The following is a 22,279-nucleotide window of genomic DNA, read 5'->3' as shown; positions in this document are numbered from 1 at the left end:
TTTCACATTGTATCTTTCTGTGTTGTTTGACATTTTATAAGGAGTCTGAATTACTTGCTATCATTTTAAAAAGCAATGAAGATCATTTGAAATTCTTTAAAAAGCTAATGGAATCTTTAAAAGTATTTTTTAAAAAAGAACTATAGCGGGGAAAAAAGGTTTGTTGGCGCTTCCATTACCAAGGTAAGAGTCTTATTTATGGACTAATTAAGAAAACTTAGAATAATTGGGAAAATTTTTAAAGTAAAGTAGAAGGAAGAAAAAATTACCTATAATCTCATTGTCTAAAGACAGCTATTGTGAACATCTTGATGTATTTCTTTCTAATCTAGTTTTGTTCTTAGACTTACACAAATTAAACATTCTCTTTACAGAAGATCCAAAAGGTATGGAGTGAAAAATAGAGGAAATTGAGCAAGTCCTCTCTTTGGGTCCCTAACACATTCTGTTCACTATGCTGATCTGCCAGTTCTTTTTCTGTGCATTTTTGTCTTTTTCTGTGCATCTGCACATGTATATTTTTCTAGTCTCTCTATGCATATTTTTGTTCTATGTTAAACATTTTTTAAACTACTTTTTTTTTTTTTAAGATTTTATTTTTCCTTCTTCTCACAAAGCCCCCTGGTACATAGTTGTGCATTTTTAGTTGTGGGTCCTTCCAGTTGTGGCATGTGGGACGCCACTCAGCATGGCCTGACGAGCAGTGCTGTGTCCGCACCCAGGAGTCAAACTGGCGAAACCCCAGGCTGCCGAAGCAGAGCACACAAACTTAACCACTCGGCCACGGGGCTGGCCCCCTTTAGAACTACTTTTGACTAAATATATATTATATATGTAAATAATATATATTATATACATAAATGATATATAAATAATAACATATTCAAAATGCTTGTAAATTTTGGTTCAGGAATTCACTAAAGTATTCAGGATTCAAATTTCAGCCCTGTTCCCTGTCTATAGTCTCTCTCTCCAGAAGTAACCAATATTGTTTCTAGGCTATCGTTCCAGAAATACATTATATATAAACAAGCAGATCTCTCAGAGGGCGCTTTTTTCCTTTCTCTAAAGCACAGATGTTAGTATACCCAACACTCTGATGCACTTAGCTTTTTCAGTTTCTTTTTTTATCCAAAACCATCATTGTCCCATGAAATGTAATGAGAGCTACAAACATAGTTTTACATTTTCTAGTGGCCACATTAAAAAAAAGAAATCTAAAGGAACAGGTGAAATTAACTTCATATATTTTATTTAAACCAATAGATCTGAAATATTATCATTTTGATGGGAAATCATATAAAAAATTATTGAGATATTTTACATTCCTTTTTTGTACCAAGTCTTGAAAATCCAGTGTGCATTTTCCACTGAAAGCACACCTCAATTAGAACCAGCCACATTTCAAATGTTCTGTAGCCACATGTGCTGATGGCACATGTATTAGCAGGTGTCCAGATGTAGCATGAACTCCATTTTATGAAGGAACATAATGTACTGTCCATTCTCTATGGAGGAACATTAAGGTCATTTCCAGCTTTCACTCTTAAACCATGCTACAGTGGGTAACCTGGCACCTACATAATTTTGTACATTTGTAGGTATAACTATATTTTCAAGGTGTATGTGTGGTAGCAATTTGCATAGATTTTGCCAAATTCCCCTCCTTAGACGTTGTACCAGTTTATTTCCCCAAAAACACAGTGTGAGAGTGTGGTTTCCCTACCCCTTGGCCAGCACAGTGTTATCACATTTTTTTTTTATCTTTGCCAATCTAATAGAAAAATTAGTCCTTTGGTATGATTTTAATTTACATTTTTTCATTATGAGTAAGGGAGAGCACTTCTCCTATATTTAACAGCCATTTATGTTTCCTTTCCTGTGAAGATCCTTTGCCCATTTTGCTATTGGGCTATAGACCTTTTTCTTATTGATTAGTGAGAGTTTTGTATAAAGACAGTCCTTGGCCTATGATAGGAATTAGAAATATTTTTTCTGAGTTTGTGGTTTATAATTGGGCTTTGCTGATGGTGGTTTTTATCCTGAAGAAATCTATTTATTTTTGTATATGTTAAACACCTGTCTTTTCTTTAATGGATTCTGGATTTGGTAAATTTTAATTTCCGTTTATTTTAAACTGTTAAGATTAGGTGTCACCAAATTAAGGGCCTAGTCATAGGTGTCCAAACACCAAAAACTCCCAGATTCCCAGCAATAATTAAACCAAATCCTACAAGTAGACATCTTTGGTTAATATGTACCTTGCTTTGAACAAAATTCAGATTTAGGAAGCTGATGAATCGAGGGTAATCCTTCACTTATAAAGGGACATACAATAGAAAAGCTTCCTTTAAATTATGAGCTGAGATAAGTAATTAACTATGTTTAAATATACAGCTGTCCAGTGGTTGTATAAGTGGAGGTTCACCTGTATTTGCATCAGCTACAAAAAACAATACTGAGTGAAGTGTTTATTGAACACTCACCGGGTAGAGAAGAGTCTGAGCTTCGGAGTGGAATGGAGGGGTTGAAATTCTAGCTCTGCCCCTCTGTGCCATTGAACAAGTTTCCTCCCGTCTCCAGACCTAATTCCTCACTTTAAAAATGGTGATAATGATACTGGAGAGGGAGCTATGAGGATTAAGTGAAAAACTGCTCTTGAAGTTCTTAGCACAAGTTTGAATAAAATGCTCAGTAAACAATGCCATTAGATTTAGGTCTCTTTTCTACTCATTCTCTTTCTATGGAGATTTAAAGAGTTCAGCCATCTGTCCATTCACTTAATTCATCCACTCAATGCCTTCTTAAATAATTTATATATCAGTCTATCATTCATTCAATCATTTGTTGTTATTCATTCACTCAAGCACTGTCATTCATTCAACAGGTATTTGAGCTCCTAATATGTGCCAGGTCCTGGGGGAGCCCTGAGGACAGTGATGTCTACAGACGTGACTCTAGAGTCTAAGGGTTGAAAGGTTTCTCTTTCATTCCTCAACACAACAAAAGCCTATCGTGTTTACTGTACCCAAGGGCCCTACATTCAGTGTCTGCTCATTTTACTTCCATGACACCATAATCTCCTGGTTTCTATCTTTGTTCCTTTTTGTCCTTTCTTCTTTTCCCTCCTCCTCCACTCTTCCTTTTTACCCTCTCTTTGTCTCTACCCAGGTCTCAGGGCTTTACTGCTCCTACCAGAGTCCCTTGGCGATTACCAAGAGACAGATGATCACTCAGACTCTGGGGTCAGACCAACATGAGTTAAATTTCAACTCCTCTACTTCCTAGTTAAGGGAACTTAGGCAAATCTGACCCTTAGTTTCCTCATCTGTAAAATGGGGATAATGATATCCACTTTATTTAAAGGGTTGAATAAAACACTGATGTCACTCCTTGGCTGTGATGAAATGTTTAATACTAGGGAAATATCAAGATATGATTAGCAAGTCAAATCACAATTAGTTGAGCATCTACACTATGTTGGCATTATGCCCAAGGATGTGGAAGACACACAAAAAGCTAATGTAGTCGTTTCAAGTCAGAAGCCATAGCCCAGGTGCATACACAGTAAGTGCTCAGTAAGAAATATCATTACCTGTTTATTACCAAGGAAAGGAACAACTGTTTCTTGAGCCCCTCACTCCTGGACACTGGCATTTCTCAGAGACCTGTGCTAAGAGGGCTATCAGACTGATGCTGGCTTCTCTGGTTTCACTTGCAACTCTAATCTGGCACTACTGATGGCTTTTTTTTTTTTTTTTTTTTTGAGGAAGATTAGCCCTGAGCTAATATCCGCTGCCAATCTCCTCTTTTTGCTGAGGAAGACTGGCCCTGAGCTAACGTCCGTGCCCATCTTCCTCCATTTTATATGTGGGACGCCTACCACAGCATGGCTTGCCAGGTGGTGCCATGTCCGCACCCAGGATCCGAACCGGTGAACCATAGGCCACCAAAGCGGACGTGTGAACTTAACCCCTGCGCCACCGGCCCGGCCCACTGATGCCTTTAAAGTCATTCAATTTTGTGGTAAATTTGAATCTAGACTGGGTAGCAGCATATACTAAAGAATTAACATTAAATTTGTTAGGACTGACAATAGAAAGAAAATGTCTTACATTTTCAGATATACATATAAGAATTTAGGGATGAAATGATAGGACCTCAGAGGAAAAGAAGGGTAAAGTGTATATGGCAAAATGTCAATAATTATTGACTCAGGTTCATTTTACCATATTCATTCAGAGTGGTCCGTTTTGCCATTCTTTCAAATTTGGCATGTGTAACAAGTTTTAGAATAGAAAGGTTAAATACTGATTTTCGAGGAGTGGGAGCATCACTTGAAAGCAAAGGAGAAGGAAACTTACTGCCTGCAGACTTCCACTCAGATGGGGAGCGGGCAGCCCCTGTCCTCAGCCAGGAGGAGCGCCAGCCAAGGTGCCTGGGTGGGCAAAGTCGTTGGCGATGTGGATTAACACCTACTTTGTTTGCAAGGCCTTGGCTAGGTGGCCTTGGGCAGCTGTCCTCAGGGAACTTACCTGGAGAGGGAAGAAGGCCTGTGCATAACTGACCCCTCCTCCCACCCCAAGGAAACAGTTTCCCCACTGGGGGACTGGTTAGGCCTCATACAAGACTTCCAGGGCTGTGGTCCTCTCCTCCCAATTTCATTGTGTTTCTTCTGTCACCTCTATTTCATCCATAAGGAGGACACAAGACCACAGGCCAACCCCCGAGGTCTCCCCATCACTGTTCTTAATCTCAGGGCTGGTGCCCTTGATCCTGGTTAATTTATTCCCAGTTCCCTCCACTCCCCACCACTACACACGACTACTTTTATTCGTTTCCTTCCAGAGTTTCTTTTTGCAAATACAAATATACATTCTCCAAGTATGTTTTGAATAGGCTTAAAACCAACAACAGAGCAAATTGAAAATACAGAAAATTGCAGTGTTCCAGGTAAAGAGGGAAGGAAGTCTGGAAGTTGCTAGCATGTAGATAAGATCTAAAGACGAGGCAGTGGAAGAGATAACAGAGGAAGAGAGGAGGAAAAAGAGGAGAGAAGGAAAAGGGACCACCCTTTACAGTCAGCTGGAGGAAAAAAAACAGCAGCAGAAGGAAAATCCAGAGAAAATGTTTTAAGAAGAAAGGAGTCAGGAGTCCATTGTATCACTTTCTCCTAATGTGGGATGAACCAACCTGGAGAGATAGCCAAGTTAAAGAGGGAGTTCCGAATAAAATATACCTTAGGATCCCAACTTTGCAAAAATCAATCTGAAAGACTTTACAAACAGTAAAGTAATGGGAAACCCTGGTGAACGTGTTTGTGGGGAGAGGTGGCTTTTTTACTTTGCACACTTCAGTTTTGTTTTAGTGAAGAAGATTGGCCCTGAGCTAACACCTGTTCCAATCTTCCTCTATTTTGTACGTGGGATGCCACTGCAGCATGGCTTGACGAGTAGTGTGTGGGTTCACACCCAGGATCCAAACCAGCAAACCCCAGGCCACTGAAGCAGAGTGCATGAACTTACCTGCTGCGCCACCAGGCCAGCCCCGACACTTCAGTTTTGTCTGCATTTTTTACCACAAGAATACATGCTTTTTGTAAAAAAAGAAAAAAAGATGATTTGTAAAAAGGGGAAAACTACTGTTTAAGCTCTTCTGTATTCAAAATTTCTGAGGCCATAGAGAACGATGATTAAGAGCACTGGCTTCAGAACCTCATAATCATGAGTTTAAACGTGCTCTACCCCATGAACAAATTAACCTCTCTGAGCCTCAGTTTCTTCATCTGTAAAATGTGATTATAATTATAATGGCCTCATAGGATTGTGATAAGGATTAAATGAGGAAGTGCAAATAAAGCATAGAACAGTGACTGTCATATAGAAAAGGCTCAATTAATATTAGTTGGCCTTTAAATAGTTATTACTAGATCAAACCAGCCAATCAGAGAGGTACAAACTTGGAGCACGTTATTTTGGCCCCTCTAGAACTGCTGTCACTGAAATGCTTTTTCTGTGTCATGGTGTGGACCTCCACTGAGGGTCATTATAGGAAATGGTGATGTGAAGTCCGCTCCTGTATCTAGTGCCAGGATCCATCCCACAGAACCAGTCACTGCACCAGGGAACTCAGGAGGGACCTGTGTCTACCCAAGGCAGGATGCAAGATGATCCTCAGCAGAATTTCCACGTGTATTTATACTTCCTCTCAGTCTTTTCTTTCTTTCTTTCTTTTGTAAGGAAGATTGGCCCTGAGCTAACATCTATTGCCAGTCTTCCTCTTTCTGCTTGAGGAAGATTGTCGCTGAGCTAACATCTGTGCCAATCTTCCTCTATTTTGTGTGTGGGATGCTATCACAGCATAGCTGGATGAGTGGTGCTAGGTCTGGCCTGGGATCTGAACCCACAAACCCCAGGCCACTGAAGCAGAGCATGAGAAGTTAACCAGTAAGACACTGGGCTGGCCCCTCAATTTTATTTTTGTGTTTTATAATGCACATATTAGTTCATCAGTGAGTATATGTACTTTATAAACAAATATACCTTTATTGGGGAGTTTGACAATTTTTACCCACGGAATGTTAGCCTGTAAAGTTTGGAAAGCAGTGTCTTCTTTTTGAGTTCTCTCAGACTCACAGTCACTAATCTTCTTCAAAGAAAAAAAGATTAAATGAGATGATGCATGTAAAGCAATTAGAACAGTGCTGGGCTTATATAAGCACTCAAATATTATTTGTGTTGTGAGGCTTATTATTCTTATTATTGTTATTATTGGCTCTTATTCTATGATTTCCTTACTTTTACTTTTCGTCAGCCCATTTCTGCTACTCTTTATTTTATTTATTTATTTTTGAGGAAGCTTAGCCCTGAGCTAACTGCTGCCATCTTTCTTCTTTTTGCTGAGGAAGATTGGCCTTGAGCTAACATCCATGCCCATCTTCCTCTACTTTATATGTGGGACACCTACCACAGCATGGCATTCCAAGTAGTGGCATGTCCGAACCCAGGATCCGAACCGGCAAACCCAGGGCCGCCACAGCGGAAGGTGCAAACTTAACTGCTGCACCACCGGGCCAGCCCCAGGTATTTTAGAAAGTATTTCAAAGAGTATTAAGCAAACAACTATATAAATATTTTTTAATATGCCAGGCACTGTGTTGGGTGCTTGAAGAATACAAAAATAAGTACAAGATTGTTTCTACCTTCAAGGAAATGCTTAGTCTAGTGGGAGAGATATGCATACAAAAAGCCATAACCCAAGCACAGAATATGGGAAGCCATACAGTAGAGGTGCCCAAGTGCCATGAAGACATGGAGATCTGTGAAGGCTTCGTGGAGAAGGGGTCATGGGAGCCATGCTGCCCAGGAGACAAAGACAATGGAGCAGGGATTCCAGGTGGAGGAAGCCATGGATAATCCAATGTGCTACCCACACTGCTGGGTATGGTGGGTGCTCAATAAATCCCTGCTTTTGACTATTTGATTCAAGCGGTGTGAAAAGGGTTAGGAAGAGACAACAGGTCAGTACCCAAGGGCACCTTCCTTTTTCAAGGGAAGAGAGAACGACTAGGAGACAGAACCAAGTTCTCTGAGGTGGGAAGAGAAACTTACCGGCCAGGCCACTAAACAGGTGGGAAAACCTGGTCAGCAGCTGTTGCTGTGAGGGAGGAGGGAATGTGGGGTTTGCAGGTGGAAAACAGGAGTCCTCTGCTCAGACCTATCTGCAGTGTGGAGCAAATGTCCAAAGCTAACGTTTCCCTTTGGGCTCAGAGATAGAACTTTCCTTTTCTTTCATGTGTAGCTTCAACTTCAGGCCTTTCAGAACCACGTTTGGGCACAGTCTTTTTTTTCAATTTCAATTGAGATCATATTGGCTTATAACATGTCAATTTCAGGTGTACATTATTATATATCAGTTTCCGTATGGACTGCATCACGTTCACCACCAATAGTTGGTTTCTATCTGTCGCCATACATTTGTGCCCTTTTACCCTCCTCCCACCCCCTCCCCCTCTGGTAACCACTAATCTGTTCTCCTTATCTATGTGTTTATCTTCCACATATGAGTGAAATCATAGGGTGTGGTCTTTGTCTTTTTCTATCTGACTTGTTTCACTTCGCCTAATATCCTCAAGGTCCATCCATGTTGTCACAAATGGCATGATTTCATCTTTTTTTATGGCTGAGTAGAATTCCATTGTGTTTATAAACCACATCTTCTTTATCCATTCATCAGTTGATGGGCACTTGGCTTGTTTCCGGGTCTTGGCTATTGTGAATCATGCTGCAATAAACATAGGAGTGCATAAATCTTTTTAAATTGTTGATTTCAAGTTCTTTGGATAAATACCCCCTAATGGAATAGCTGGATCATGTGGTTTTTCTATTTTTAATTTTTTGAGAAATCTCCATACTGTTTTCCATAGTGGCTGCACCAGTTTGCATTTCCGCCAGCAGTGTATGAGGGTTCTCTTTTCTCCACATCCTCTCCAACATTTGTCATTTCTTGTCTTATTAATTATAGCTATTCTGATCGGTATGAGGCGGTATCTCATTGTAGTTTTAATTAGCATTTCCCTAATGATTAGCGGTGTTGAACACCTTTCTTGTGCCTGTCGGCCATTTGTATAACCTCTTTGAAAAAATGTCTGTTCATATCCTCTGCCCATTTTTGATTGAGTTGTTCATTTTGTTGTTGTTGAGTTGCATGAGTTCTTTACATATTTTGGAAATTAACCCTCTGTTGGATATATGATTTGCAAATATTTTCTCCCAGGTGGTGCATTGTCTTTTTGTTTTGTTGTTGGTTTCCTTTGCCATATGGAAGATTTTTAGTCTGATGTAGGCTCATTTGTTTGTTTTTTCATTTGTTTCCCTTGCCTGGGTAGACATGATATTCGAAAAGGTACTTCTAAGACCCACGTCAAAGAGCATACTGCCTATATTTGGGGACAGTCTTAAGATGTCCTGTGATCTCTAAGCAGAGTAATCCGGGTCACTTCAGTCACGTGCTCCCTTCCTTTGGAGGTATGTGAAGAGTGAGTATGAAAACGGAGTCCTGATCACAGTTAACTCCCTGCCCCAGAGGTCCCTAAGAAGGGACAGAGTGTAGTAAGCAAAGTACAAAGTTTGGAGTTGAACAGAACTGGCCTTTAATTCTAGCTTCTGACAAGACGCAAACCCAGGTAAGCTTGAGATTCCTCATCTGTAAAATAGGTTATCAACGTTTGCTCAAAGGCTTGTTTGGGAGGATGAAACTATACACCGTATACGTGCCTGGCACTCAGCAGACACTGAGGTCATCTCTGAGCTCCCTCCATTCCTGAACATGAATAAGCTCCCGCTTATAGAGCGCCTCTCCCGTGTTGGGAGCTGTGCCAAGTCTGTGCCAAGTGCTTTATGTGCATTCCCTCTTTACTAATGAGGTGCTGGCCCATGTCCTCCAGAAGGCGGCAGCAACATGGGCTCTTCCCCCTCTTTGTGACCTTGAAGGCTCGATCTCCTGAAGTGAAGTGGTCAACTTCTAGAATACCTCAGATGTTGTCAGAAAGTTCAGTATCGCTAAGGGCTAGACTTCAACACTCAGTGCTCACTTAAGTCCAGTGGTACTTCGAGGCCACCCTAGGCCTTTTCTTTTCCCAGAAAGAGCAGAGCAGGTAGTATGTGCTTAGACTTCATGTCAAGTAAAGAGGTTACAACCTCATTTTTCTTTCCAAATCAACCTTTTCTTCTTTCTCTCTCTTTAAGCTAGTGTTACCCAAGTTGGCTTCTCACTGGAGTCACCGGGGAAAGTTAAAAAAATGCCTCCTTCCCACCCCAAGAGATTGTGATAGAATTGGTCTGGAGTGTGGCCTGGGCCTCTGGATTTTTTTTAATTCCCAGGTATTCTCATGTGCAGTTAAGGTGAGAACCACTGCCCTAAGTCCTCAGGTTAAAAAAGTATCTTTCTGGGGCTGGCCCCATGGCCGAGTGGTTAAGTTTGCGAGCTCTGCTGCAGGCAGCCCAGTGTTTCGTTGGTTTGAATCCTGAGCGCGGACATGGCACTGCTCATCAAACCACACTGAGGCAGCGTCCCACATGCCACAACTAGAAGGACCCACAACAAAGAATATTTAACTGTGTACTGGGGGGCTTTGGAGAGAAAAAGGAAAAAAATAAAATCTTAAAAAAAAAAAGTATCTGTCTACCTTCTACCTTAATGAATACATTTTTTTAACAAAAATGGAGGGACATTTACATATTGTTCTGCTACCTGCTTCTTTTCACCCAACAATATGTCATGGATCTCTTTCTTTGTCAGTACATATAAAATTACCTCACACCTTTTAGCAGCTGTGGGATATTTTATTGTAGGGATGTACAATAATGTATTTAAGCAATCCCTTGCAAGTGGACATTTAGGTTGTTTCCAGTTTTTCACTATTACAATCAATGTGCAGGAGACATATTTGTACATATTGGGCAAACATTTCTATAAGATTCACCAAGTACAACTGCTTAGTCAAAGAACAGAATATGTAGGTAAGTATTTATATACTTATGTATGTATTTTTGTATTTTGGTAAATGAACTAAAACACTTTGTGTTGTCCTTTGCTGGGTACATGCATGGAATTATTGTGGCTGAAGTGGCTTCTGAGGCCTTCAAAGGATGGGATCTGCTGGGCCCTTTGAGGTGGAGGGCCTGGCTGGGCTGACTGGAACCGTGACCACTTCCGTGGCTGTGTTTCAGCTTTTCTAGCTAAGGCAGGAGGTGGCCAGGCTACAGGCTTTCCCTTCCTCTCCCCGCAGGGTGCCTTTTGATGTGTTGGCCCATAACCTAGGAAGTTGGAGACGCCATGGGAGGCTATCAGAAGAGGTGGAACACACCAGTTACAATCAACCAGCACTCATTTTGTCTGAAGCTAGGCCCAGTCCACAGGGACAGGGCCTGCAAGGGAGCAGCAAATCCGAGCCAGGCCTGAATCTTGATAGGGCTTCTCACAGAGGTGAGGAATAACTGTCCCTTTTCCTGGCCTGCCCTGCTGAGCTAGTATTGGAAACAAAATGTGGGCTTCTGTAGGCGGCCACCTAGGAGGGCAAGGGGAGCCCAGGTGGGGCCAGCCCTGAGGACTGAGAAAAGTCAGGATGATGGCCTGTCCAATTTTGGAGCCAGTTAGTAAACAGGTAAATAGCAGGGACTCAGGAATTGTGCAAGAGAGATTAAGGAAGGAGTTGCCCAATTGGTCCTCAGACTCCCACTCAAGTCGGGGTGTGGGGGAGACCTGGCTTCAGGTCCTGGTGCTACTGCTGCTTGCCAGCTGACTATGTGGACGCCTCGGCTGAGGATCTCCTCTCTGAGCCTTTTTCTTCATCTGGAAAATGGGGTCCATGCTTGTTTCACCTTGAGTTATTGTGAGAGTTAAATGAGCCAAGAGATGCAAAGGCATTTCGCGCTGTCCCAGGCACACAGTAGGTGCTCGATAAATAGTAGCTGCATTTATTAGTGTGTTAGGGAGCCATCCAAGAAAGATAGGGACCGAGAGCCTACAAGGCCACCACCATGTGAGGTCTGGAATCAGGATCACAGGCAAGCAAGTTCCGGTTGCTGCTGCTGCGTGGGTGGGATGTATTGTCCTGGACAAAGGGCCTGTCCCTTCAGCCCAGGATTCTAGGGTGTGGACCCCAGCATGGAGACCCTATTGGTATTCCTGCTGCCCTGGCTGTTTCACAGGCCACTACCCTCAACCTCCAGGGAACTATGAGGAGGGTGCTGGGGTCTAGCGGACCCATGGCCCTGGCTGCAGTCATGAGGGAGAGAGGGGAGTAGGTTGGGGGGTGCTGTAAAAAATGTAAATGGTGCGGTGTGGAGCTCGGCTCCAGCTGTCTGGCACTCACCGGAGCTGGCAGGAGCCCGAGGAAGGAGACCCAGACCCAGGGCGCCTTTTGTCCCCGGGCTTGGCTATGTAAAAGGTGGGGGGAGGGGCAAGAATTCGTGGAACTTGTCCATTCTTTGGAGCCCCTGCTGCCAGCAGGTGCGAGAATGGGGGAGGGAGTTGCGGACTCCGGCCTGGAAGGTTTAGAAATAAGAATTGCAACTCAGCATGCAGTGGACTGACAAACAGATTCCTTGGGTTCCAGCCTCTAACGCTGTGAGCCTTCAGGTCAGCCAGACTCCATCCAGCTTAGAAGGCAGCCATGAAGTGGTTGCCTGTCCCCCAGTTGGCCTTCCGAATTCCCATGTCCTCAGTCCCAAAATCCCCGCTTTCCAGCTTTCCATGCTCTGCCAAAGCACGTTGCTTCCCCAGTCCTACTCCCAAGGCTGTTTGGTTTTCTGAGATTTTTATTTGTTTTTACTTTTCTATTCCTCTTTGGCTGCTTGGGGTTCACAGCTTCCAGGGCCTTCTCCAAAGCATCGTATTCAATCATTAGATATTGTTTTGACTAAAGTCCCAGAAATGCCAGTGTGGGGAGAGGAAGGATTTGGAACCACGCAAACCTGGGTCCCAAACTGGCTCTGCCCTTTCCAGCTGGGAGAATTCCAGGCAAGTTACTAATCTTTCTGAGCTGGATCTTTCTATAGGTAAAATGGGAACACCATTTGTTCCTACTTCTCAAGGTTTTTGTACAGATTAAATACTGACTTAATGTTTAGAAAGCTCTTAGCACAATGTCTGGCACAAAATATGTGCTCAGTGAATATCAGGTTATTCCCCTTTATAATCTTAGGAAAATAAGGCAGAAACTCCCTTTACTTGTTTCAATTTGCATTTCCCTGTTTCTATGTTCATTGGCCATTTGTATTTATGTGAATTATTGTCATATTTGTCATCTGTTTCTCTTTTTTTTTGTCTTTGGTTTAATGATTGGTAGGACATCTTTATACATTCTGAAATTCTTATACAGTTTGCAAATTTTTTGTCTTGGTCTATCACTTGCTTTTGGCTTTTTGGTGTCTTTCAACATACAGAAGTCTCTTTTTCTTTCAACACAGTGTATGCCCAAATTTGCATTGGTTTCTCATTTTACGCAACTTCCTCCCATTGATAGCCCATAGGGCCTGGTCCCCTATAGACTGATGTACTTGGTGATTTGGGGGCCTCACTGACCCTCCTCTTTTTTTTTTTTTTTTTTTTTTGAGGAAGACTAGCCCTGCGCTAACATCTGCCAATCCTCCTCTTTTTGCTGAGGAAGATTGGCCCTGAGCTAACATCCATGCTCATCTTCCTCTATTTTATATGTGGGATGCCTACCACATCATGGCTTACGAAGTGATGCCGTGTCCACACCCAGGATCCGATCCGGTAAACCCTGGGCCGCTGAAGCAGAACATGCACACTTAACCGCTGTACCACGGGGCCGGCCCATTGACCCTCCTCTTGACCAGTGCACTCTCAGGGCTTTCTTAGGCCCTTCATTGTTCTCTAAATATGAAAAACCTGCAGCTGATGCTGTTTGACTTACCCTGTAGTATCCCAGTTCTATCCCAGAATGCACACACTGCCCCCTACCGGTTTTTGGAAGGATCACATCCTTCCTTGACTGATTTGCTGATCTGGGGTAACTCCAAGCTCTGAGAAATTAGTGGCTGAATGAGAATTTGGATATCCTCCATCAACCCTCTTTTTGGGGCCCAGGACTGACTCAAGCTCTCCATACCTCACCGTAGCCAGCCACCCAGAGTCACATTATCTGACCACTTAACATGTATTTCTGAGCAGCTGTGCGTAAATCTAATTTGATGAATTGTATTTTAATGATCTAGGAGAGAATGAAATTAAAATAAATGTTATGAAGTCTACTAGCTCATTTATCTGGCACTTACCATGTGCCATTCACTGTGTTAAGTATTTACACGAAGATCTTATTTAATCCTCATGACAATAAAGACAGCTCCAATTTCTCTGTCTTATAAATAAGGAGACTGAAGCTCAAAGGGGTTATATGCAGCTTGGCCAAGGTCATCTAGCTGGAAGTTTGCCAGATTGAGCAATAAACATACAGGAGCCCAGTTAAATTTGAATTTCATATAAATAATAATTTTTTAGTATAACATATCTTAAATATTGCATGCAATGCTCTATCTGACAACCCTGTCCAGATGGTAAGTGGAGAATGTGGCCTGGATCCAATTCTCCTGATTCCTTGGCCTTCAGTGGTAAGACCATGGAATACTTGTATGGAATTCTTTGGAAATGGAAGGAACCTCTTGTACTAAGGCTTGGACTTCACCTCTGACATACTGAACAGAATGGCGGTGGAGACTTCTTAACAAGCGCCCTCACCCTCAAACCTCCACCCCTCAGGGATTCCTTTGCGCTCTGAATTTTGAAAGCACTTTTGTATGTATACAGCTTGTAAATTTAGATGCCCGTATTCAGCTGTCCTGTGGCTTCCAATATTCCTAGTAGCTCTTTACTTTCATTCAATCATCCATCCATTCAACTGCTTGACAAATATTTATTGTTTGAGGGCTTGTCCTGCCAGCCGGATACAAAGATGAATTCAATGCGGCCCCTGCCCTTGAGTTCCTGCTCCACTGCAGGAGACTGACAAGCAAACAGACACATTAAGGTGGGTGGTGGGTTGGGCGGCCTGTGTCAGAGACCCTGATAGAGGTTTGCTCCAGAAGGGGAGGGGTTGGGGGTGGGAGTAGTCAGATACAAATTCTAAGAAATTAGCTTCAGCTGAGTCTTTTTTTTTTTTTAAACGATTGTCTATTTTTTTTTAAGATTTTTTTTTCTTTTTCTCCCCAAAGGCCCCGGTACATAGTTGTATATTCTTCATTGTGGGTCCTTCTAGTTGTGGCATGTGGGACGCTGCCTCAGCGTGGTTTGATGAGCAGTGCCATGTCCACGCCCAGGATTCGAACCAATGAAACACTGGGCAGCCTGCAGCGGAGCGCGCGAACTTAACCACTCGGCCACGGGGCCAGCCCCAAAATCTCTCTTTTTTTAAGATTTTATTTTTTCCTTTTTCTCCCCAAAGCCCCCCAGTACATAGTTGTATATTCTTCATTGTGGGTCCTTCTAGTTGTGTCATGCGGGACGCTGCCTCAGCCCAGCGTGGCTTGATGAGCAGTGCCATGTCCGTGCCCAGGATTCAAACCAACGAAACACTGGGCCGCCTGCAGCCGAGCGCACGAACTTAACCACTCGGCCACGGGGCCAGCCCCTTCAGCTGAGTCTTCAAGTGTCAACAGTTTTGTTTTCCTCTGAAGCGGGGAATAAATGATAATGGATATAAATTTTAGCCAGTGGTCATGTGCAATAAGAGAAATTCAGATGAAGAAGAAAGTGAGAAGGTGGGCTTCAGAGCCAGGCATCCTGGTTGCATCCAAGTCCCCTCACTTACTAGCCATATGACCGTGGCCACGTAACCAACCAATCCTCTCCATGCCTCAGTTTTCTCTTCTGAGAAACGAAATAACAATATCATCTACCTCCTTGGTTTGGTGTTAAATTAAATACTCCATATAAGACGCCTAATGCAGCTGCTGAGACGTAGTAGGCAGCAGTGGAGGATCACGTCAACAACTCCCCCTCTCCACCGGATGTTCCCTTTAGCCTACAAATGTGTTGGAATACCTTTCTATTTTTGACCCCATATCCTTCTCTACTATTGGCATGTTATCTATTCCCCTTTTATGGCACAATTCTTTGAAAGAATTGCCTATAACACCATTTCCACTTTCTCACCTTCCCTCTCCTGAACCCACTCCATGGAACCTGCTCCTGTCAAGGTCACTGATAAGCTCCACGATGCCATCCCAGTGGGCAATTCTTAGTCTCATCTGCAGCCCCTCAGCAGTATTCAGACAGTCGATCCAGCCATGCTTCTTAAAGTGCTTGCTTCCCTTGGCTTCCAGGACACCACGCTCACTTCCCCCTTCCCTGCTGCCTCCTCTCCATCTCCTTTACTGGCTCCTGCTCCTCCTCTCCTGGTCCTGCCACTAGATGTTGGACTCCTGCATGGCTCAGTCCCCTGATCTCTTCTCCTCCATCTACATCCACTCCTTAGGTGATCTCTTGCAGTCTACTGATTTAAAACCTTGCTTTTGGAGGGGCTGCCCAGTGGCGCACCAGTTAAATTCGAGCGCTCCTCTTCAGCCACCGGGGGTTCACGGGCTCAGATCCCAGGCGCAGACCTACACACCGCTCATCAAGCCATGCAGTGGCGGCATCCCACACACAAAATAGAGGAAGATTACTACAGATGTTAGCTCAGTGACAATCTTCTTCACCAAAAAATAAATAAAGAATAAAATCCCACATTTATTCTGATGAGTCCCACATTTACAGCTCCAGCTCAGACATCTCCCCTTAACTCCAGACTCAAACAGCCAATTGCCTGTGTAACATCACCACTGAGTATCCAATAGGCATTTCAGATTTAACCTGTCTGCAAACAAAATTTTAGCTTACCACCTGCCCCCTACCCACAATCTGTACTTCCCCCAGAATTCCCCATCTCAGTAAATGGTACCATCATTCACTCAGTTGCTCAGGCCAAAAAGCCTTAGAATCACTCTAGATTCCTCACTCCCTACATCCAAACTCAAATCCTGTTGGCTCTACTGTCAAATTACATCCCAAATCCAGTACTCCTCACTTCTGCTGAAGCAAGGTTTCTCAGCTCCAGCACTTTGGACATTTTGGACCAGGTAACTCTTTGTTGTGGAGAGCTGTCCTGTGCATTACTGTAGGATGCTAAGCAGCATCCCTGGCCTCTGCCCACCAGATGCCAGTAATATCCTCCTGGTTGTGACAACCAAAAACATCTCCAGATATTGCCAAATGTCCCTGGCTGGCATGATGGGGGTGGAGAGGGTGGGGCAAGAGCAGCCTTGTTGAGAACGCTTCTCTACAGCTTCCATCCCATAGGATCAAGCATTATACTCTCTTACCTGAGGTATCAGAATAGCTGCCTAACTGGTTTTCCTACCTCCATTCTAGCTCCTCCTTCTCCATATAGCAGCATCTGAGTGATCCTTTTAAATCATAAACCAAATCTTGTCACTCTCCTGTTTTCAACCTTCCAGCGGCTTCCTATGACAGTAAATATAAAACCTCAAGTCCTTATGATGGTGTGTAAGACCCTATAGGATCTGGCCCTTGCTCATCTCTACCACTTTCCCCTTGCTTATTGCACTCCAGCCATGCTGACTTTTTTGCTGTTCTGTGAACATATCAAGAACATTCCCTTGGAGGCCGCCCAGTGGCACAGTGGTTAAGCGGGCATGTTCTGCTTCAGCAGCCTGGGGTTCGCAGTTTGGGATCCCGGGTGTGGACATGGCACCCCCTGTCAAGCCATGCTGTGGTAGGCGTGCCACATATAAAGTAGAGGAAGATGGGCATGGACGTTAGCTCAGGGCTAGTCTTCCTCAGCAAAAAGAGGAGGATTGGCAGCAGTTAGCTCAGGGCTAATCTTCCTCAAAAAAAAAAAAAAGAAAGAAAAAGAACATTCTCTCCTCAGGGCACTTGCGTTTGCCATTCCCTTTATTTAAAATGCTCTTGCCTCAGAATCTGCACCACTCCTTCCCTCACTTCATTCAGGGTTGCTGTTTAAACATGTTCAGAGAGACCCTCCCAGACCACCGCATCCCAAGGAGCACTGCCACCCCCATCCCTGTCCCTCCCCGCACCTTGTGTGATGGCCATGGAGATGTGCGGCCCAGATCTCCTTCCCTGAGGAAGGCTTGTTGCCCCGGCTGCTGGGAGTGCAGTCAGCAGACAGCTGTCACTGTCGGCCTTTTCAAGGATTGCCTCGGCCACAGAGCGGACTTACCCAAGGTCGTGATCTTCCCTAAGTAGTCCACAACCAAGGGCTGATTGGGGCTGAGCAGAAAGGAGGCAACTCAGATAAGCTAATGTAGATCTGGAGCTCTCCATGGAGTGGGCCAAGGCTGTCATCAGACCTGCCTCTGCTTAATTTCTCCCTCTGCCCAATCTTGCTTCCTTCCCCTCCCTTCCACAGATGTACCCAAGAGCATTCCCAACCAAGATCAAGTGTGCCGAACATCTCAAAGTGTGCATCCTGGAAGACTCAACCTGCGACAACCTCTGTAGTTTGCTTAGCAGTATGACTTATATTTAATATCATTTTATTTGTTTATTGCTTGTATCTGTTCAAGGTCCGTGAAGGCAGAGATACTGTTTTGAAACTGCTGTATCTTCAGCACCTAGAACAATGCCTGGCACGTACAGAGCAGGTGCTCAGTGAACACTTTCGAGTGTTGAATGAATTACCCCTGTCACCATCCTCAGCTCCTCACTTCTCTAAGATTGCTCTGTGGTCAGGGAGTCCTTGAGTACTTTCTTATATGAAGGCTCCAACTTTTTAACAGACATGCAGCTCAGGGGGCACAATCTTTCCAAAATGATTTGCTTCTGGAGTAGGAACAGGCCCAGATGGTTTCAGACCTGGAAGATTTGACAGCTCTGCTCAGCTAACAATTCTGTCCCTCCTGCCCTGTCTTCCTTTTATCTGGAAACAAATGTAACAGGCTGGTCTCACACGGGGAAGCTGCCACGGGTCTTTGAACCAGCTACACAGCAGGCGTTTTGACCTGATCAGCTCATGGGACAAATTTCAGATTCAGTCGTTATTCTTGAGTATTTTATTGCACTGTTTCATCTTTTTCAAGGGCATTCACATTGCTCAGTAATTTCTCGCGATGGGCATGAGCTGTGGGTCCACTTTACCATCCTAATTTTATATACAGGGAAATGGGGGTCAGAGGGGTACCTTCCTTTATTCCAAAAGTATTTAATGAACATCTGCGCGCTAGGCACTGGGCTGGGTGTCACAGGATATGAGGATGACTAGGCAGGCTCGCAATGACTGTCTGTAACTGAGGTGCGAACCAAGAGCGGGGAGGGCCAGAAGATGAAATGATTGCTTCTGCCTTGGAGCACACCTTCTGGGAAGGTTTTACCGTGTAGGTAACATTGAAAAAAAATGCTCTTTAAATGTACAGGCGCTCTTGTTCAAACTGTCTTTTGCTCTCTCCATTCTTTGCATTCCTAGCTCCTACAAACCCCAATCGTTTTCAATGGGTGCATAGTCATGCACACACAAACGTGCTTTTTTAACAGCAAATATGGAGTATGCCTTATTTTACACTTAGCCATATTTGGGCTATATCCAAGGATATTCATTGCAGCATTCTATGTGGTAGCAAGAGGCTATAACCCACTACAATGCCCATCAATAGGGAACTGGATGAATGGTTCCTCTATACGGTGGATTACCACGCAGTAGGGAAGAATGAGGTAGGTCTGTATGATACGGAACAATCTCCAAGATAGACTATAAAGTGTAAAAAGCAAACTGCAAGACAGTGTTTAAAAGGAAGAGGTAGGGGTGTATGTGGGTGAAAAATAATCACACATATAAGTTTGCATATACATAAAACATTTCTGGAAAGATTGCTAAGAAACTGAATAGTATTTGCCTCTGGGGTGGGAAACAGATTTATTTTTCATTATATGCCCTATAATCCTGTGTGAATTTTTTTACCATGTGTTTTTAATTTTTTCAATTAAAACAGTTAATTAAAAACAAACCAAATCACATAGCATGGGCATTTTTTCCGTGTTGCTATGTAGGACGACATTTATTAGCTCTCATCATTGCCAGGTACTGTTTAGACACTTCACATGTATTAACTTATTTCCCGCAACAACCCTCTGATGCAGGAATGATTATGCTCCATTTCACAGATAAGGAAACTGAGGCAACTGGCCCAAGCTCACGCAGACATTAAGCGGAACAGCAGGAATTTGACCCCATGTAACTTGGTTCTGAAGTCCATGCGCTTCATCACTGTGGTGATGCTGCCTCTCTCTTGTTTATGGCTGAGAAGTGTATTCCACAAAGAGATTGTGTCATTCCTATTTAGCCACTCCTCCTTTGATAGGCATTCTGATTGCTTCTAGAGTTTTGCTATTACCTAATATGCTGCAGAAACATCCTCGTGATTGACCCTTTGTACTCTTGGGTAAATAGACCTATAAGAGAAGTCCTGGAAGTGAGACTGCTGCATCATCTAAAATTTGATAGTTATTACCAAATTCCTTTTTTTTTAAAACCAGTTTCTTCTCCTTTTGTCTATGTATGAGAGGATGTAGCCCAGAAGTCCAGTGGCTGGAAAAGGGGAAGTTCAGTCCTAGCAGAAAACGGTACAGACTAGCAGAGACAGTGGCCTGTGTGTTTTGTGAGGTTTAGGGGTTGTCTTGCTCATCTTTGTTCAACAAATATAAGTGCTTCTGGAGAATGGGGACACAGTATTGGTGAACACAACAGATATGGTCCCTGCCCTCATGAAGCTGACAGTCTGTGGAGAGAGAGGCATTAATGAAGTAAACACACAAAACAAGGTTCCTTCCCTGGCCTCTAAAGAGGTTGGCGTGGTGGGCAGGGCCAGGGCACCAGAGCCCTTCATACCATGGAAGGTTTTTGGTTTTCTTTGAAGAAGGAGAAGATTAGCCCTGAGCTAACTGCTGCCAATCCTCCTCTTTTTGCTGAGGAAGACTGGCCCTGAGCTAACATCCGTGCCCATCTTCCTCTACTTTATATCTGGGACGCCTACCACAGCATGGTGTGTCAAGCGGTGCCATGTCCACACCCGGGATCCAAACCAGCAAACCCTGAGCCGCCGGAAGCGGAATGTGCGCACTTAACTACTGCACCACCAGGCGGGCCCCTACAGGAGGGTTTTAAGTGAGGCATTGATCTGGTTTACATTTTGCAGATCCGCCTGGCTGCCATCTAGGAACTGGATTAGAGCAGGAGACAGAATTCAAGAAGGGAAACCGGGTACAAGGTTTTTACAGAATGACAGGAGAGAGATGATAGTGATTGGTCCCAGGTGGTAGAAGAGGAACATAGAGATTAAGAGAGTCTCCAAAGAAGTATCGATCAACTGCATTGTATGGACCTTATTTGGATCCTGGTTTATTTTTAATTGTGAAAAAAATATACCAGTTACGAGACAATTGGAAATTTGAGCACAGGATATTATTAAGGAATTATTTTAAAAGTTTTTAGGTGTTTCATTAGTCTCATTAGTCTCAAGGTCTAGTAGTAGTGCTCTTTTATCCAGAGAATATCATGGGGACAGCACCCAGGGGCAGTGAGGAGCTGCAATGTGTTGAGGGTAGGGCTAAATTTATAAGGCATGGTTACATGAGTTATTTTTGCTAGACAGAGGAAAGATCCTGTAAAAAGTCATTAAAATGGTACTGGTGCAGGGGGGGTCTAGTTATTGCATGGTCGTACAACTTTAAATATGAATCAGGTCATATAGATCAGCATGTAGGCTAGGACGCCTTGGGCTTCTCTCCCTGGGGCAGCCTTGCTCCACATCATTATGTACTAGCAGTGTTCTACAGGTACTAGGAATACAGCAATGAGCAAGGCAGAGTCCCTGCTCAAATGAAATTTATTCTTGTAGGGGAAGACAATAATAAGCAAGGATACAAGATGATTTCAGCCAGTGATAAATATTGTGAAGAAAATAAAAGTGTAATGCAATACGGAATGATGGAGTAGGATGACATTAGGTAGGGTGAGCAGGTGACAGTTGAACTAATGATGAGAATGAGCCAGCCATGGAAAGCTCCAGGCTTGGAGGAGGAGCGATCCAGACCAAGACAACTGCAATTACAAAAACCCTGAGGCCGAAACAGAGCGGCCATTTAATGAAGACCAAGGGGACGGCCCCATCACCTATGCCGTAGAAACATAGAACCCACGTTTGGATTTTATTCTAATCACAATCAGAAGCTTGTTAAAGGTTATGTTGTTAAAAGACGCCTCTTGGGGCTGGCCCTGCGGCCGAGTGGTTAAGTTCACCCACTCTGCTTCAGCGGCCCAGCGTTTCACTGGTTCGCATCCTGGGCATGGACATGGCACCTTTCATCAGGCCACGTTGAGGCCGCGTCCTGCATGCCACAACTAGAAGGACCCACAACTAAAAATATATACAACTATGTCTGGGGTTGGGGAGCTTTGGGAGAAAAAGGAAAAATAAAATCTTTAAAAAAAATTTGTTAAAGACCCCTCTGGCTTCTTTGGGAGAATATATGAAACAACTACTATATTCAGAGTCTAAAATACTTGTCATATGGGGCTGGCCAGGTTGCGCAGTGGTTAACTTCACCAGCTCTGCTTTGGAAGCCTGGGGTTCACGGGTTCAGATCCCAGGTGTGGACATACACACGGCTCACCAAGCTATGCCATGCTGTGGCGGTGTCCCACATACGAAATAGAGGAAGACTGGCACAGATGTTGGCTCAG

The sequence above is a fragment of the Equus caballus genome, chromosome 24, assembly GCF_041296265.1.
Source record: "Equus caballus isolate H_3958 breed thoroughbred chromosome 24, TB-T2T, whole genome shotgun sequence".
Lineage (NCBI taxonomy): Eukaryota > Metazoa > Chordata > Mammalia > Perissodactyla > Equidae > Equus > Equus caballus.
The sequence above is the reverse complement of the archived record's forward strand: the minus strand, read 5'-3'. Positions refer to the sequence as shown.